At 46.6% G+C, this 17,329-nt stretch overlaps 1 long non-coding RNA gene across 1 annotated transcript; it reads left to right on the top strand.

Moving 5' to 3' along the window:
- Window positions 1–15,424: 15,424 nt before the first annotated feature.
- On the top strand, window positions 15,425–16,341 carry LOC146177932 (uncharacterized). Its single transcript, XR_014701401.1, has 3 exons — window positions 15,425–15,609; window positions 15,706–15,942; window positions 16,179–16,341. It is a non-coding gene; the product is annotated as an uncharacterized LOC146177932 (long non-coding RNA).
- The last annotated feature ends 988 nt before the right edge of the window (window positions 16,342–17,329 follow it).

Here is a 17,329-nt window from a genome sequence, read left to right as displayed (position 1 = left end):
TGCATCAGAGAAGTTTTGGAAGTATGTTAAGTCGCTGGATAGGCCTCCCCCGCTGACAGACCCAGCAACTAGCCGGACAGTGGACAAACTTGGAGAGTTCCTCACAGGCCACTTCACCGCAGTATTTGGGTCTACGGATGCTGTCGATCCTCGCCCGATAGACATTGTGCGTACTGTTACCGAAGCTGGGAATCAAAGTACCCAGAGCCAAACCGCTCTACAGTGGGCGGTCTCTAAGCGGACAGTGGAAGGTGCACTGAAGCACATCAGCGCGGCAACGGCCACCGGTCCAGACTGTCTGCCAGCTCGTGTGGTCAAATGCTTTGGGGATGAAGCAAAAGAACAGCTGGCAAACATCCTCACGGACATCATCCAAGAAGCACCAATCCCGGACGACTGGAAGCATGGTAGGGTTACGCTTGTCCTGAAGCGGGGCGGGGACCCAAGCAACATCAAGGATTACCGCCCCATCACGGTGACCAGCGTGATATACCGCCTTTTCGCTCGTGTAGTTAGGGACTGGCTGAGTGGATGGGCGGAGACGAGGGGCGTTCTCACTGAGCTTCAGAACGGCTTCCGCCCCGGGCGCCGACTGGACAACATATTCATCTTAACCCAGTGTGCAGAGATAGCGCAGAGAGAGGGGAGGTCGCTGTTGTGCTGCTTCCTTGATGTGGAGAAGGCATATGACAATGTTCCCCACGCGTCCCTGCTCAGCTGTTTGGCCAGTCTCGATGTGCCAGGAGAGCTCCTATCCATGATCGCTCGGGTATATGCAAACAATATAGTGACCGTCCACTTCGGAGATGCAGTGTCTGCGCCGCTTTCCGTCACCAAGGGCCTCCGCCAAGGCTGCCCTATGTCACCACTGCTATACCTGCTCTATGTGTCCAGGATGGAGCGGGCACTAATAGTCATGCCTTGGCTTCCGATTGCGGTTCACCACATGTGGAATCGACGAAAATCGCCGTCTACCTGGGCTGGCCTTCGCAGATGACTTGGTCATCATGGCAGAATCGCCAGCGGAAATGCAAGCCATGCTGAACATTTGTAATTCGGAAATTGTCTCCCTGGGACTTAAATTCAGTGCAAAAAAGACGGCCGTCGTCCGCTTTGCAGGGCACGCCAAAGAGGAAGCAGAGCTGAGGCTTGGTAACGAGAGGCTGACAGTACTTACGGAGTACAAATACCTCGGGGTGAAACTCTGTTCGACCAGTGGTAGAATCTGCAGCCTCCAGGAAGAATCGGTGCGAAAGGCAGCTACGCGCGCCCTAGCAATACTCCGCCGACGTTGCCTATGGGGCTGCAACAGATTCGTCATGGTGCGAGGCCTGTGGAAGATCGTCCACGTCCCCGGGCTCACATTTGCGAACGCAGTGGTCTGCTTTTCGGCGACAACGCGCAACTGGCTGGAGCGGCGGCAGCGTGAAGTGGGGCGAGTAGCACTGGGCTGCCATTGTAGGGTTGCTAACGAGGCAGTACAAGGAGACCTGGGGTGGTCCAGTTTCGAGGCCCGGGAGGCAACGAGCAAGCTGGGATACCGCGGTCGCCTCATTTTTTTATGGCACCGGAGCGCTGGGCACGCCGAGTGTTCGAATATTTGTCGGCCACATGCATTAGAACGAGGTGGACGGCCCGGATCTACCAGCTCGAAAAAAAGTTCGGACTTTTCAAGGACCCCGTAGCGGCAGAAACGGCTGGAAAGTGGGCTGCCGAAGTGCGGGAGCGAGTGGTGGAAGCCGAACGCCTACAGTGGTGCGCCAGCATGGAAGGCAAGGCCACCCTGACTCTCTACCGGGACCACAAGCGGAACATAGCTCAGGAGCATCGATACGACAACAGCGTCGGCAGTGCTCTGCTCTTTGAAGCAAGAGCAGGAGCCCTTAAAACGCTTGCCCACCGTAGCCGGTACGATGAGACTATTACATGCACATTGTGTCGGCTGTGCGGTGCCGAATCCGAGACGATGGAGCACGTAGTGCTGCGGTGCGCATGCCTCAAAACATTGCTCCCAGAGGGCGCTACACTCGCGCAGGCGCTCGATTTTGACCCGCCGGACTGTCCTCCGGGTGGTGGCGAGAGTGACGCGAACAGAACTCCCTTCGTGCAGGCGTCCAAAAGGAGACTCACGGAGTGGTGGACAGCAATACGCAAACCGTAATTTTAATTTTTTTAAATTTTTTTTTGTGTGTGTGTGTATGAGTTAAGTGTGGTGTTGTGTCTACGGTACTTTGTATTGTTTATGAATTTTTTTTTTACGACTGCGGCGCCAACATGGTGCCCGCCCGATACGAAGGGTAGAGTCAATAAATCATCATCATCATCATAGGGGGCCTACATGTTGCGCCGCGGCGCCCGGCTTAGGGTGGTGACATTTCATGCCAGGGTTGCCTATTTTGGCTAAAACCGGCAATCAGGCTTGGTGGGCCGCCATGTTGGTTCCCATTAGTGCGGAAGCACTTAAGCAGGTATGACAGCGATACCACTTCTATAAAGGATGATCATACAGAACTCCGTGGCGCCGCGAAGGAGTCTTGTTTTCCCACACATAGTGCAAGTCTTAGTGCAACAATCTCAGTATTTGGTTTCTAGGGAGCTTCGCAGGATGAAGGCTATCAATCGAACAGAGCTTCAAAGCAGTGGAGAGAATGCTAAAGGTTTTGGAGGATATGCAGGAGGTGCGCCTGCCAAAGACACACCCTAAATCTGTGTACCAGGCTATTAATGGAAGGCTGAAAAGAGTTGGCATGCTGAATAGGGTTAATAAAATCTGTCGTGCTTCAAGCAGTTAAAAAGGCAAAAACAACCTCTCCCAGGCCTCACAGAGCAGAAGCGGCTTGGTGCCTGAAAATCCAATGATGAGCGGACAGCACACAGGGGTGCAACAGCTGCGCCAAGCTGTGCATTAAGCGTGAAATTTGTGCCACACTGTGCCAAAATGGCCCGACTATCCGCAAAAGTTTGCCATACTCAGGGACAACTTTCTGCGGCCGTGATATAACTACAGATACTGTAGCATGCGTCACTAGCCTTTTAGTTTTATTTTGAGATGGCATCATGGCATCCTAATGCCTACTCATATTTTTCTCTGCGTCCATGTGCTTTCTCCGCTTTCAAGTTCGGTCACTGTCTGTGCACTAGGAACCCCATAACGCAAATGGGCTGGTTGTGACAAGGCATCACTGCTATTGCTTCCATGGTGGGCCGTGGTGGTACTTGTGATTTTGGAGCAATACTTCAACACTGTATTTTAAGTGCTGCATGTTTTTATTGAATGTATCTTAGTTTTTTATGCGGCTCATGGAAGTTTTCGATATCCTGTTGGGCCATTCATGTACAGCAAGGTTATTTTTATGCTGTCTTGTCGATAGACTCACTTTCCCATCGTCAGATAGTGTAGGAGGTGCGTCAGTTATGGCTTCTGTGTTTGTGCTAGTACAACTGGAGGTGGAACATGTGAAATTTATTTCGAGCATCGGAAGGTCGACAAACTTACAGCAGCCTAGCTATTGAATTCCATAATGCCGCAGTGGAGCCCAAGACTGCCAAAATTAACATTTATGCATGCTGCAACATTGAAGCACTATAAAATATGCTTTGTGCATGAAATACATAACCTAATAATCGTCCACCTCTCCTTAATCAAAATATCCTGTCAAAACCACCGCCAGTCCACAAGAAGCATAATTCACGAGCCGAAGATGCGCTCGTTCGTCAGTTTTCTTTGCTTAAAACTTGCTTTCGGCATTTGCCATTTTGCCTTTTGGTCGGCGTTTCTTTTTGTCTTTGTTTCTGTATTTGCTTTTCAATCAACATTTTGTCTTTGCACTGCGCTCGCTTCTGGACAGAGGCTGATCGCAGTCACTGCTTCAAATTAAGCTCTTTAGGAGTTGCCCTCGCATGACACAAGCTGTGGATTTCGCAGAGTAAAACATTGTTTTTTGAGCCTTGCAAGCAACATAAGATCCCATGATTAAGGTTGTCAACCACGCTAAATGAAAAAAAAAAAAAAAACATTCTCCAGCTTTTTTTTTTATTTAGCCTCTTCCATTTTATGACTCATTTTTGTGTGTGTGTGTGTGATAGCATGCCTAGCAGTACAAAAAGCTTATTTACGAAAATAAATACACGCAGCATCGGTGATAATGGCCCTTGCTAGATTTCCTTTGGATTACATTCATACAGTCCGATATTCACACCTCTTCATTCTTTTGTGCCGAAAGTAAGATTTCTTCCCTGTTTAACAGCTCCAAAATTTGAATTAATTTTTTTTTTCTTGTGAGCTGATCCAAATATGAATTTTGCTGCTCTAAAACGAAGATTTTGCTGCTCCAAAAATCGCTACAAATCTTATTTGAGCTCTTGCACCCCTGAGTAGATCCCTTTAATGAACCACAGTGTAAGTAATCAGTAGTCTTTCTTGAATGGTTAGTAATTGGGCTGGCTCACTATTTCCTTATCTCAGCATCATTCCACATTACAGCAATGTGGTGGGTTCGACTTCCACTCCCAATTTTCTCAAATGTGTACCAGCTATGGCCCAGCCTGGTGCTTGGCTTACCAGGGCTCATGGCTTAGGAAAGGAGGAAAAAGGAACTGCATATGGGCTTCTGCTGCACGAAGCAGACTTAGGGTTGTCTAATGGTGGAACGAATTGTGAATTTTGGTTCATGACCCTTTTCTTGGAGTGAACTAGAATACCTTTCCCAAGCATCTTATCCCAGAAGAGCCGAGAATCAGGTCAGGAGCAATCTTGTACCCACCAGCACCAAGATCGAAACTGGTACCTCCTGAATGCGAGGCAGATTCTGTCACAAGGCCATCATGTCTTGGTGGGGTAGTAGCCTTTGCTCGGGTTCTCGCTCAAATGGTGTTCAACGTGGCCTTGGAAGATCTAAAAAAAGCTTAATGATCATTCATGAATTCAGAAAGGCCGTGGTCAAAGGTGCGCTGGTGTATGCAGTACATTATCGTCTTTTTTTTTTTTTTTTTTACCGAGCGCTTAGGGTGGTTTGGTTTGTGGGGTTTAACGTCCCAAAGCAACTCAGGCTATGAGAGACGCCGTAGTGGAGGACTCCGGAAATTTCGACCACCTGGGGTTCTTTAACGTGCACTGACAACGCACAGCACACGGGCGCCTTGCTTTTCGCCTCCATCGAAAAGCTGCCGCCGAGGCCGGGATTCGATCCCGCGTCCTTGGGAACAGTAGTCGAGCGCCGTAACCACTGCGCCACCCCGGCGGGGGTCGCTTAGGGTGGATTCACACACCAGATCCGTGATGAATATGGTTAAATGATAATAAGTTTGGTCTTGAAAGAACTGACCAAGCTAGAAAAAATTTCACTGCAAGAAGACATCAATGCTCAGCGTACTCAAAATGTTCTTAAAAAAAAAATTATATACACTGGGACGAGCTGTCTGAAAATTTTCAGGAACCTTATAGCTGTGCTTTTTATTTCTAAAACTTAGCCTTTGTCAAATATGCATGTAGAACAATGTTTCTTTAACACTGATAGTCTTTACTGAACACACACACACACACACACACACACAAGAAACTAGATCAGTGATATTGTGTTTAGCTCTACACAAATTTAGTTAAGTGGCAACAAATTTCATGGATATATATTTTATAGACAAACAATGATATGAAAACTAAAAGAACAGTGGGCAAGTAGATTATGTACTGACCAAAAATATTTTGTCATTTTTGTTTTCTTGGGGTATTGTACTAAACTTAAATCTAACATATTGGACCAGCCAAAGACACGGGAACACAAGAAAAAGAAATATAAGGAACAATATCTGCTGTGCATTCAGAAGGTACCAGGTTCGATTCCAGGTTCCGCCTGGTACCGAACAGTTTTCCAACTGGTACAGGATTTCCCCTGACCTGATGCTTGGCTCTTTTGGGGTGAAATGCTTTGGAAATGGGTCTTAGACCAAACAGTGTTGTCCCATGTACTTCTTTGTATTGAGTTCCCATGTCCTTGGCTTCCCATGTCCATGTCCAGCAAGTTAGGTTTGCACCAACTGGTCTGCATGGCCACTATGTAAAAAAATATATACCAGGAAGCACTACAGATATGTTGCAATAATACTAGCTGTGCCCCCCCCCCCAACAGAGTAGGAACCTGGATCCACCTCTGCTACCGTGGTAAATATGCTCTCAATCACCTCATTCGATTTTCTCCCTGTCCATTGCCCGGACAGACTGTTTCCATATTAATGGGACATAAATACATGCTTTAGTGAAGGCCTCCAGAAATTTCTACAACCTTGTCTTTAAATGTGTGCCAACATCGCACAGTTCACGGCATTGCTTTTTGCCTCCATTGTAAAGGGACTGCCGCAACCAGGATTTCATTCTGTGTCCTTGGGTTTAACAATTGAGCACCCCAATCCTGTGCCACCGCAGTGGCTATTACCTATGTGGAGACGAAATCAAGATGATGGACAAAAGATGGAAATCGCCTCCAAGGGATTCCTGTTTCAGCACACGCATCAGGCAGGGAAGGGCCTGGAAATCAGAACAATGCAATAAATGCCGGCTCCTGGGAAAGGTAAGACATGAATGATCCCGCTGCAACACAGAAGGAAAGTATAATGCTAGTAGTTGTCACATGGCACTTATATGGAAACATTTAATGTTCTATCAGTAAAAGCAGTGCATTTGCTGCTTGCAAGATAACATATAGGAAAGCGTGAATATGATTTGGCAGTGTAAACCGAAGAAGCACGGAGATGAAGAAATGATAAAACAAACTTGGCATTTCCATGCGCGTTCCTTTCTTCCTTGGCTTGTTCGCACAGCCAAACCACACTGCAGTGGTGTGCCAGCTAGCCCATCAAAACATGCTACTGGAAAGCTCTTCGAGCAATTATACAATTCTATTTCCTACCATGACAGGCCTACGTGGGCACTCCATGTGGAACAGACTGGCTCAGCCTAGTCCCACCTTAAGCACCTGAATGCCCTCTCACTGTATTTGACAGCTACTGGAAAATATGCACCAGCATTTATTTTCGTAATGCGCTACAGCTGAAAGAAGCAATTTCACCCGCTCGTCAGGAATACAAAAAGGATCTATATAATGGCCACAGAAATAGCACTGTCACTGAGTAGATTTGCTGGTGAATATTGAAAAACTTATTTTACCGTGCCCATGAACAGCAATTACCTTGTATGGTACACAAGACAATATAGTCATAACTAGAAACAGAATTTGAATTCACCTAGAGTTGATGCAAAAATGTCAACATTAACATCATCACGGTTAGCTAAAATGTTATACAAATGTAGTCGTATGGCCGGGTTAGTCCTTTCTAGTGGTTAGAACAATCCGGCAGATATATAATACTGGCACCCCTCCCCCTTTCCTACTGCTTTGGCTGCGACGGTGCTGACCGAAATGCATGCCCAGTGCCCCAGCTTCATAAATAAGGTAACTTCTATTTCATATAGTAGCGCTCTTGTGGAGCAACCTGTTTTTGCCAGCACACATTTTGTACCCACCTTTCATGAGGCACAAGGCATTCATGGTGCAGGAGAGCCCATGAGCAGAAGCTGCGACGTAGCCAAGATCCCAAAATCGCTGTGCAGCAAGATTATTTCGGCATACACTGAAACAAAAAATATAAATGGTTGCTTTTGCTAAGACAGGGCTATTCGGGAGCAAAACGGAGGCGCACTCGAAAATGAGCCGCCGGTGACCGATCGAAGCATGGATATTGAAGGGACTGCTTCCTGGCGCACGGAAAAGAGCTGCGCAGATCCTCTACGAAGCCACCGACTCACAGCAAGATCACCGCATCGATGCAGAAAAACTTTCCAGACAAGCTGTAACGTGAGGAGAGCGGCGCCATGAGCTCTCCTAAATTGGCGAGGAAAGTACGGAGTGCCGCCATAAGTGTTTTGCGCTGCGTTTTCGCTGTACTTACGAAAGTCTGGAGAAACTTGCAAGGATGGGTGCCACCCAGTCTATTTTGCAGAATACATTCCAGTCCGGTCAATCTGAAACAACGCGGCGCAAACAAGCCTCCCGCTTGCTTGTGCCACTGCGCGCCAAAATTGAAAAGGAAAAGAAAAAAAAAGCACTTGGAGGCGGCGATAAAAAAAAAGCGTCTGTGTCCGAGAGTACACACAAACAAAAAACAAAAATAGGCAATTTATTACGTCACATCCGCCAGAATACAAACAGTTCCTCCTCGCGTACCTTCTTTCATCTCGCGCATGCGCAGCTTACCAAGATCGCGCGGTGGCGACCGGCAGGTAGGTTCTAGTGCCTAGAATATAGGGGGTATTCACTGACGCGCTGCGCGCTGTGCATTGTGGGTAATTGAGGCGCAGTCGGCCATTTTTGTGTCCACGGAACGAACAGGGCGAACGTACGTATCAAGTGCTGTCGTGCGGTTCTACAAGCAGTGGCAGCTATATGTTATTTATTGAGCTATCGTAGACTGTAATAGACTCGTGCACAGTGTAAACAACGGAAGCTGAAGAGCTGCGCGAAAGACCTCGGCATTTTAAGGTTCCGGAAGTACACACGAACAACTCCACCCGAACTAGACACTTCCCCGAGATGCGATGCCACGTATGGCTGGCACGGCTCAACCGCACAAGTATCATGGAATATGAGAAATGTATGTCAAAATGGGCTGGACTGGAATCTTCCGGATGTGCCTTAGCAGCCAGCTCTTGTCACTATCCGTGCACGACTGTCCTTCACGCACTCGGAAGACACATTCCCGGTAAAAAATCAGCGCGGTATCGCTTCCAGTCATGCGAATGCATGCAGCGCGCCGCGAACACCTCCTCGTCGTGTTTTGTTGCAATAAAATCCTTCAAAGAGGACTCGATAAACTTTGTGTTGCCGTACTTGCCTCATTCGATCAGAAGTCGGATGTTCGCATCGTCTGTGTCGGCTGCTAATCAAAGCAGACCGCATGCAGATTCGGCGAAGGAACGTAGGCGGGCAGAGTTGTTTTGCAGAAGGTTTGAAGAACTTTATAAGCAAATTTATCTCTAATAACAAATCAAGTTTAGCTTGGCCAAAACTGCGCTTTATTTCAAGAGTTTTGTTGCAAAAAGTTATTTCGAGCCCGCAAGGCAACGAGGTGGCGCTACCGGTGTCATCGCTGTGGCGTGTGGCAGCGGTTTCTTTTGCTTCCTTACCGCCATAGACGATGCAAACATCCGACTTCTTCTGATCGATTGAGGCAAGTACACCAAACAAGTTTTGTATAAAAGATACTGGCTACTAAACGCCATTTATGTGCAGAATATCAGCTACAAAAACTCAGCGGTTTAGTTGGTATAAACGTTGGACGGCACGCACGTAATTGCACAAAGAGCGAGTTCGTCTGCTTCAACCGCGGCTCTTAACCCAGCCGCTTGTAACGTAGTTGCGTTCTTCGAGTGGTCAGTAGGCTTGCGGTTGGTTTTTTGCGATGAAGCTCGTCTGTAGGACAAGGAATTCATGAATGTCGCACATATTTATGCGTGGGCACAGGCCGACGCTTACCGTGCTGTTACGCATATCGACTGCACACGGGTTGGTACCAAAGTTTTGTTTCGTACAGGTCTCTTTCCGCATCGCGCCCACTTTGCAGATAAATCGAACTGTCACTCATGATACCGATTGAGTTTTCATAACAATGGTGCTGGCATGAGGCAGAGTGACAGAGCAAACGGACGCGCACGAACCTAACCGCCGCCCCGTACTAGTACTAGTCAAAACAGGACGCAAAGATGGCGTCGGCTGCATACTGACGTCAGCTGTGACGTCATGTGAATACCCCCTATACTCGCTCCGCGTTCACGGCCTCGGCAGCATAGGCGCCATATAGGTCCGGATAGCGCGCTGCGCTTTTCACTGCGAAACCTGTCTCTTGACGGTTTAAGCGCACTTTGTGTCTAAAAACAGTCTTGGTGGAAGACATTCATATCGTCCTAGTACTGTGCGGAGCGTTTAACAAATACTGTCTGGTCCATGTCTGCTATATATCTGTTTTATTTATTCAGCTGAACCGGATAAGGTCTTAAGCAGAACACATATTGACTTCCTGATATCCAGCGAGAGAAGAAATTTGAGAAAACCACCTAAAGTTGACTCGTTGGTTGCAATATAGTTTGTTAATCTTTCATTAAACGATCGAGTCCGGGCCGGATTCAATATATTGCTATGAAATATTCCGATGACGATTTTATTTGATCTAGAGCCACTCGATTGCGATCCACGCATCGCGATTGCGGATGTAAGGTATCGTATGCATCTTCCTTCTGAGTGAGCGCTCAGTCAGCCCAGGTGGTTGTCCCGAATTATGGGAACTATATTCTCAATCGCGATCTAACCCGGAACGGATCGACGACGACTGTTATTGTCCGTGTGACACAGGTATCAGAAAATACCCTTAATATTTTACACTGTTCATTAATCCAACTTTGAATTTTATTTACTCTTCGGTCTTTTCTTATGGTCCATGGTATATCGCGATGCCGCAGTCAAGTGCTATGCTTTCGGATAGGTTACGTCGACGTTTCTGCAATTCAGTCATGCTTATTGCTAAGGTGATATATATCAGGTTAGTGACGTTTTATAGCGTCACATATATGCTACAGAAAAGAAGGGCGATCTTGCTTTTTCGTAACATATATTGCACGCGCGCATGTTTTCAAAGATCGCATGCGACAATAAACACAAGCAGTCTGAATCTGACTTCAGTTTTTGTTCTTACTCTTTATTCATTTAATTGTTTTATTAGGAAGTCACTTAATTGTTGCTTCATACATAAATGATTATTATGCGGTGTGCTTTCTTTTGTAACAGAAGGAAAGGCAAGAAACAAAAGTGGTGATTGTATCACTGATTCTTTTTTTTTTTTACAAAGTCTACAATATAGTAAAATTTGAGCAAAAAGGCGCAGCAACAATAAACAAGTAAAAATATAGAAATGCACCGCTAAAGGTTTTGGAGAAAGGCCGCACATATGACACCGCAATAATTTTAAAGTAGTCTGATACCAATTTTTGGTGGTATTTTTTTTTTTTTCACTTGCTAATGATGCGCTAGATATTCCTGTATAATTCTCCACATGGTTTCTCGCTTACCACCGCTAAGTAATTTATAATTAATTTTACTTTCTTCACCAGTTTCGGCTTCGCGGTGTCAGCAGCCGAGCGGTTGTTGTACGGTCACAATTGTCTAGGTCACGCGCGGGATTAAAAAAAAAAAAAAAAAAAAAAAAAGCTTTAACCACAGATTCACTTATTAGCTCCTCATTTTGCGCTTTCAATAGAGCCACTTGTTCTGCGCTCCATGCCAGTTTTCTCTTAGCTCTTCTCAGAGCGCGAGAAATGTTGCAGCATTTTTTGGCTAGTTGCATGCTTTTTCCTTCTTCCTGCGCATCTTGTGTTAAGCCTCCGCTGGTATTTGCATTAAGCACAGCAAACCTCTTCAGAGTTGACGGTCAAGCGACACTTTTTCTGCAAAATATATTCCCATGAATGATATGTGCTTCCTGAATCAGCTGGTTGCAGGCCACATTCGGAACAAAGACCCTCCAGTGCACTCTACCTATATAGCTCTATCTTCAGCTTTAGATATTGTTGTATTGTACACGCTTGTTTTTTTCTTTTCCGAGAATATACACTGTAGTGTCCACAGAACTGCGTTCAGGCTTCCAAAAGTTATCACTTTTTCTATGCACAAAGTGACAAAGTTTTTTTTTTTTTTTTTTTTTTTTTTTTTTTTTTTTTTTTAGGCTCGATAACGCGCGTAGGCTACAGATCCAGCAGGTGCTTCGGTTAATTTGGTCCAAGTTGCAGGTATGTAAATTGAGTCAAACGGATCCCGAGGCTCAAAGCTGCACGTCTGCTGCTGCGGGCATGAGTTCTCGCTCGGCTCTTCTGCTGCCAGCTCCTTGGAAGCATTGTCAAACATCCTTGACGGTGCGTGCATGGCTGTCGTCTGCACCACTGGCATTACGGCACTGCGTTTTTGTCGTTTAGCGGCCGGTTGGTCACAGAGGTTCCTCAACTTTCTTTTCGATGTCTTCTTAGGCAGAAGATGGTTCGGATAATGGTCGAATAGCGTTGGCACGGTTTCGGGCTTAATTTGTGGTCTATCTCTAGCGAGCTCGTTGACGATGCCGTTTACTGTCATTTTGAACGTTCTCTCGATGTAGCTCTCCTCAAAATATTTTTCGCAGACAACACACGTTGAAGTCAACTTGCGGTCCTGTCTTTTAATCAGCCGCTTCCACTACGCAAGCTGCGCAGGGTCCGATGGCACACCGAACATAGAAACCTAGTCCTGATTCGAGCGGTAGCCACTCCGACAGAGCGACAAGAAACATGTCTTTTCCCTGCCCTGATGCTTATTTTTAGCATCATTAGTCGTTGCAAATTTAATTATCTCATATGAATGCAAGAAACAACGACTAAAACAAAAGAACAGCGTAGACGCGTCCAAAGCACTCGAACCCACTGATGGCTCGGCCAGCGCAGCTGCGGCAAATCAAGGGCGCGCCGGCGGCGTCGACGGGTCGACGGCACCTTTACGATGAGCAGCGCCCCTGGCGGCCAAAGTTGGAAGGCATCGCCGGCGCGGACACCTCCTCCCATTGAGAGAGCCCTCCGCACGGCACACTAGCCAGCGATGCGCAAAACGCCGACAGCGCCACCTGTCGCCAAAGCCGCAAAGCGTAGGCGGGCTCGGTCGGGCGCTGTTCATGTCAGCGTCTATGCGCGCGTGTCGTGTTTTCGTCTTTGGTCCCGGTTTAACAGATATAACGCCGCTGTCAAACTTTAGCAATGTCCGGGAAGAATTGCTGCGTAGTTGGTTTTTCGAACACACATAAAACCTTGCCAGGAACACGTTTGTATAAGTTTCCAGTGATGCTTCACGAGAAGGACGGGGGACGTGAATCGCAGCTGTTCGAAGCAGAAAGCAAGCAATCGCACCGAATGACATTTTTTCAGGTTAATGTCATTTTTTCGACGCGCTGCTACACGACCAAAACTGATGCCATTTCCAAATTATGGTAACTGTGATTAATATGCAAATATTGGAGTGCCTTCAATATGTTGCGAAGATGACGGCGCTGTAAACGAAAGCAGCCTTTAAATTGACAGTCATGTCTTGCATACCTTGTAACCAACCTCTTGATTAGGACTATCAATTACGAATTAGCGGCTGTGTCGGCGGCGTTTGTTTACGAAAGGGTACGGAAGATACGCACGTCTGCGCTCGACTGTGAAACGCGTACGAGTTTCAACAACGTACACTTTCCGCAGTAAAGCAAGTGTCAAGAGCAACACGTAAAATAGTCAGTATCTAGAGTACTGTCCGACGGCACTTTTATAGAACCTTCGAGTATCGCCCTGCGGCGCAGCATACTACAGCCCCGTTGACTCCCGTACGTTTTCGCCAGATCGTTCGCTTGGCGTATTGAGGCCCGTCGAAAAATGCTCGAACTTAGCCTCATCAAGAAAGCATACGGAATTCATAACGCTTGCCACATCGAATGCCGCGTGATTACCGCAACGACGCTGCCCGCGAAGGCGGCCGACGACGGCGTTCTGGCAGTGTGCTAGGTCATAGTCGTTGTTAAAAGCCGTAGCTGGAAGTGCTTTAGAAATAGTAAATTTCCTATTCATAAAACTGCCTTACTATCAGTTCAATTGTCTCACAAATTGTGTTACAGTAAGCTGAAGGTGTAACTTTGGCGACGCCTTAGCAGCGGAGCTAGAGAACGAAATCGGATGAGCTGCGTCACACCAGCAGCAGCCGCTAAAAGCAGAAATTTGCTTGTATTGCTGTTAACACTTCTAAAATCTCGTTACATAACGACGATCTTCAGTAAAGATATTTTTTTTTTTTTTAGATTTCTTCCTCAAATTAAGCGCGTATTATTTAAGATGAACAGAGCATGCTTTTCTGAAGGTGGCGCCAGAAATCCGCCGTGTCGGCGACTCGGCGCCTACAGACAGCGGTAGCTAAAGCCCCTAGAGGATAGAGGGGCTTTAGCGGTAGCAGGAGCGACCTGCTCCGCCTGCGCTGAGTGCAGTGGCTACGGTACGGGTTGGCTGGCAGCGATGGGTGCCGTTTTTTTTTTTTTTTGTTACGATGCTATTTAGCATAGTTCACATAGATGACTAGCTGCAAAATGATAGGAGCTAGCATTTAATGCCGGTGGCACTTTTGTAATTTATTTTGGGTGTATCTTTTCACAGAGTCTCTGGTGTCGACATAGCACATTTCCTTGTTGATCGCATTCGGATGAGTACCTCAAACTCACTCGATAACTAATGTCGTTGTCACCAAATTTCATTATATTTTCTCATGTAGCAGCAAACATATCATTTTGAACGAGCGTCATTCGATGGAAAAGGCATTAAATTCGCCGTGTGGCAGGCCTGAGTGATAACTATGTTTTCAGTGTTTTTTGCTTGTCATTGCACCTTCCGTGAAACTTGGTCGCCTCCTCTAGCTGGGAAGATACAATACGCATTAAATTTGTGAAACACTTAGCCAGACGCTCTTTAGCGGCATTGACATCGCGCAGAACACGGTTGCATTTTGTGTTTCGCCTCCACCTAAACGCGGGGGGCGCGGTCGACTTCGGTCGCGATAACTCGATCCTGCTCAGTATCCTGAGCCACTGTAGCGGGTTATTGGAGAGATATTTGCCAATATGGGTTTTGAAATTGGTCATGCAATGACTTTGATGACCAGAGTCAGTATTAATTGGCATGATTACGAAAACATATCATGTCGCTGCACTTGCTATTCAGATTGAACTCTTGCTACAGGAACCCAATATGCGCTATTTTCTGATGCTGAGAATGCTGGTTTGCAAGCTCACTGGCTTTTCCTGCGGTCGCACCGGTACGAAACCGCTCGCAGTTTCGACGACGCTGCCTAGTTTACTGTAGCAATATATTGCATGTAAACGAAGCAAGAGTGTGCCATTAAGCAAATAAAGAACATTGGTTCATAGGTCAAGGACTGAACTAATTAGCGTGGCGCTGTGATGAAAGCGGGGCACTCAAAATTACCTCCACTTCGTACGCAATCTTAATTGTTGGCGCTCGTATGCAACATACATTTGATGCATATGGAGGCGACGTAGTTCCAGACGGCCGTGATATCGAACACATGTCCACTATTATCAAGTGCGATCCCTTTGCGCACACTGTCACCGCGGAAGTGCCCGCGAGACGCGCACAAGCGGCAGATCGCACGCGCGCACCACGGCCACGCTTGCCGCATGAGGCCCGCCTCGGGTTCCGACGGCCGCCGCTACGCGGCTTTCAGTGGCGCCCCTATAGGCGCTGCGCATGGCGTTATATTATATATACGAGTCACTGCCTTTGGATCATCCTGTACAGCGCAAGTAGCGCAACACATGGGGTGCGAAAAACTCGTCTCCGATCGAGTGCGTAGTTGAATGGAATCTCGCTGTCATTTTTATCGTTGTCCTCGACTTCGACACCACTATTTAGTAGCAGTGGTAAACTTTAAACACCTTGAAATACCAGTATGAAAAGGCCGCTTGGAGCCTGTGATTTGTACGAAATTGCCTCTCTATCCTGGATTTCAAGAGGTCGGTTAGTGTATCCGCAGGGCAATTGTTTTGCCATTTTCGTTGCATTTATCGGATGTACTTACAAACGCGGAATTCGGTGTCCAATTGATGCAGGCAGCTTGGCAGAGCTATTATGAGGCTCCGGTGCGGTAGCCAGCCCGGGAGCAACAAACACAAACACAAGAGAAGAGACACAGAAGAGAGTTTGTGTTTGCTGCGCCACATTTCTGAATACTATGCAGCACCAACTAGCCCCTCAAGCGGTTATTTTGGGAAGGCCAGCTACTCATCACAGCTCTCAAGCGACCCGCTGCCGGCCTACTGGGCTAGTCATGCAACCGTGGAACCCAGGTATATTTTCATGTAAACTTCTTAGCAGTGCCGGGAGGTACAACGCCCGTGCAAAGAAAGAATGCTCTCCACATCTCCCGACGCAGTCCTGCCTCTAGTTTTGCTCCTAAAGTTGAAGGCTCTAAGCGCAAGCTGTGAAATTCCTGGTATTTTTGCACAGTATTTATCTTCCAGCTGCCCTAGCTCTAGGCAGTTCTTGTGTCAAATTCCTGTAATCTTTTTTTTTTCTTTTTCAGAAGAAATCCCACGGAATCCTATTCGATCGATTTTATTTATACTTGCCCTGCTGTGCTCATCATTGTAGACAAGCATGTAGAATAGTGTCAAACAATAAATAAGCAGTGCTTCGTTTGTGATTCCATCTTTGTCCAGTCATTGCCCTTGCGACTAGTTGCAACATGCACCAAAAACAAAGTTTGCCAAGTAATTATTTCCTCTGCCTTAGGGAAAACAGGCCAGCTGTGAAAGCTGCAAAGATATGGACTGATATCACTTCATATTGTTTCACACAGTCATGCTAAGGATGTGTTGCATTTTCAAAGATTTAAGCAGTCAGCCTGCCAGCGCAAGACGGGAACATTTATTGCGGACTGCATATTGGTTGTGTAGTGTCAAAATACACACATGCATCTCGATTTCAGGACATTCAATACCCTCGGGTGGTCACAAAATACTCCATGTCACGATAGCCAAGTGCAGCTATGGGATAAAAAAGGTATATGGACGTAAATCATTGGAAGAGTAACAAAACTATAAATTTGCACTGTTAAAAATATTGAGCACTACACAGTGAAAGTAGTCTTGCTAGAACCATTGCTGTGACGGACATTTCAAACAGTGCTTGTTGCCTTTAGTGATGTGTTGAGCACAAGGTCTGCATGGAGATTTTAATCCTGTCAGTTGGACGAAGTTATGTCCTGTTTTTGTTGTATTGTCATGCATGCAGGCCAAGGTAATGCCATATGGTCCTTGGTTCCAACGCCGCAATTCTGAAAAAATGACTGCCAACACAGGTCCGATGTACACCGTCCCACTGCTGACCGTGTATATTCCCAAGTGATGTCCAAGTCTTGGGCAGACACTAATCGACGCAGCTCACAAAGCAACATTCCTGCCAAGGTGGTTGCCTACCATAAAAACCACATCCCATAGCTGCCATTCATGGCAGCCCAGAAGTAATGAAGTGCTGACGAAACACATTTGAGATGTTCAGCGAGTTTACACAAGAGGGAGTTGTTAATATGGTTAATTAGTCATCCAGTGAAATTTACACTGTATTTATTTTGTTAAACAAAGCTCCTTTTGTGAAGTAAAACAAGCTCCAAGTAGCCACGGGCACAAAGTAGGCAAATGGCAATACATATTAAAATACTTATTATGAATTGTG

The sequence above is a fragment of the Amblyomma maculatum genome, chromosome 10 (assembly GCF_055883805.1).
Source record: "Amblyomma maculatum isolate TAMU_Amacu chromosome 10, ASM5588380v1, whole genome shotgun sequence".
Classification (NCBI taxonomy): Eukaryota; Metazoa; Arthropoda; class Arachnida; order Ixodida; family Ixodidae; genus Amblyomma; species Amblyomma maculatum.
The sequence above is the reverse complement of the archived record's forward strand: the minus strand, read 5'-3'. Positions and strand labels throughout refer to the sequence as shown.